This window comes from Mirounga leonina, unplaced genomic scaffold (genome assembly GCF_011800145.1).
Source record: "Mirounga leonina isolate KUSES-001 unplaced genomic scaffold, KU_Mleo_1.0 Mir_100646, whole genome shotgun sequence".
Taxonomy (NCBI): Eukaryota; Metazoa; Chordata; class Mammalia; order Carnivora; family Phocidae; genus Mirounga; species Mirounga leonina.
This window is the reverse complement of record NW_023269982.1, coordinates 1852-4195: the sequence shown is the minus strand read 5'-3', so window position 1 is coordinate 4195 and position 2344 is coordinate 1852.

Sequence of the window (2344 nt, the reverse complement as noted above, 5' to 3'; positions counted from 1 at the left end):
GGGGAGAAAGGCAGGAGGAAAGGAAGGATGGGAGGGGTAGAGGGGAGGGAAGGAGGCAGGGAGGATGGGAGGGAGGCAGAGAGGCAGGGAGGGAGGGAGTGGGGGAGGGAAGGTAGGAGTGCAGGGGAAGGAGAGAGAGGGGGGAATGAATGAGTGAATAAATGATGTAGGGAGGGGGGGAGTGAAACCACAGAAGCTGGATCTGTACCTCAGGAGCCATTATTTGGGGTGAGGTCCGAGGGCATCACAGCCTGGGTCCTGGATGGTGGCTCAGGGCACGTCCATCTGTCCTCCCAGTGCTGACCTTCCTTCTCCTTGGACCCGGTGTCATCCTGGATCCTCTCCACCCCCTCCTCAAACAATTCTCAATGTTCCCAGGAACAGGGTGGCAGGAGGGGTCTCAGGAGGGGCTTCCCGGATCCTGTGTCCCGAATGACAATGTGACAGTGGCTACAGGGCATTCTATCATGAGGACTGGGACCATGGATCCCATTCATCTCCTTGGGCATTAGCGTTGTTCCATTCCCTGCTCTCTCCACCACCGCTGTGATGAACACTCCTGAAAGCAGATCTGTGAAAAACCGAGCCAGAGTTTCCGGGGGTGAGTCCGAGGCCGAGCATGCCAGGTGATGGGTGCACCTGCAGCCTGGGATGGGTGATGCTCACTGTTCTCCCAGACAGGGGTGCCCGTCACCCTTTCCTCCAGGGGACCTGCATTGGACCTCCGCTTCCTCACGTTCTCCCCAGACCAGACACCTGCCAGTCTGAGGGTGATGAGCGCTGCCTCCATAGGGTTTCCTTTGCTGGAATCCTTCCCCGGGAGCTCCACATCTCTGACACATATTCCCTGCATGCCTATCCTCCCCCTTGGACTGGCATGTGTTTGGTCTCCATCCCTGTGGAACCCAGTGACTTGGAGCGTGGTTTGGACCAGAGTCAGGTGAAACCTTTCCCTGGCCTTGCTTTGTGGTGTGTCTTCCAGCTTTCTGCGTTTCCCTGGTTTCTGTGTGGGCCACAGGAGTAACCAGCCGTTTCCTGTCTGGGGTCAGGCTGTGGTGTCCCAGCAGGTACAGGGGTCTCCGCCCCGAGATTGTGCCCATAATTCCTTTTTTTTAAAAAAGATTTTATTTATTTATTTGACAGAGAGAGACACAGCGAGAGAGGGAACACAAGCAGGGGGAGTGGGAGAGGGAGAAGCAGGCTTCCCACGGAGCAGGGAGCCCGATGCGGGGCTTGATCCCAGGACCCTGAGATCATGACCTGAGCCGAAGGCAGATGCTTAACGACTGAGCCACCCAGGCGCCCCTGTGCCCATAATTCCTAAAGTGGCCTCTATGATTACATCTGATCTGTAATCAATCGGGGATTTCAATATCGAATAAGGGAAATTTTATGACAAATAAACAGAAGAAAACGAGTCCCCTTTGAAAATAGGTGGGCAGACACAAAGGCTCCTATTGCATGATTCCACATACAGAAACATCCAGAACAAGTAAAAGAATAGGGAGAGAAAGCAGCTTAGGGGTTTCCAGGGTCTGGGCTGGGGGAGAAATGGGCAGGGGGGCTTCTGGTTCGGGGACTCCTTTGGGACATGAGATATTCCGCAGCAATGTTCTGTGGTGTGGTGGCACAGCGTTGGGAATGTACTTATGCTCATCACATGTTCAGTTGAAAACAAGTAATTTTATTTAAAACAAATAATAAACACTATACAGAACATGAAAAGATAAAATAACAATATGAACCAGAGAGAAAGAACACAGGGGGAGGGGATGAAACAATCTGGTGGGGCGTCGGGGTCCGGCGATGGACCTAAGGGTAATTGTACAAGGAGCTCTCCCCGCAGGGCTGTGGGCTCTGGATGTGGCTCTGGGAGCCCTGCAGGAGCAGGAGTAGGGGCAGGGATTAGGATAGGGGCAGGGCCAGGGGCAGGGCCAGGTGTAAGAGCAGGGCCAGGGGCAGGGCCAGTTGTAAGAGCAGGGCCAGGGGCAGGGGCAGGGGCAGGGGCAAGGGGAGGGATAGGATCAGCAGTCGTGGCAGGTGCAGGATCTAGGGCAGGACCTGGGTAAGGAGCAGGAACAGGAGCACCGGCAGGCGCAGGGGCCTGGGCAGCGGCAGAAGGAGCAGGAACAGGAGCTCAGGCAGGGGCAGGGGCAGCAGGTCTGGCAGGGGAAGGGGCAGGAGCAGGAGCAGGAAAAGGAACAGGAATAGGAGCTCAGGCAGGGGCAGGGGCAGCAGGTCTTGCAGGGGAAGGGGCAGAAGCAGGAGCAGGAAAAGGAGCAGGAACAGGAGCTCAGGCAGGGGCAGGGGAAGGGGCAGCAGGTCTGGCAGGGGTAGGGTTATG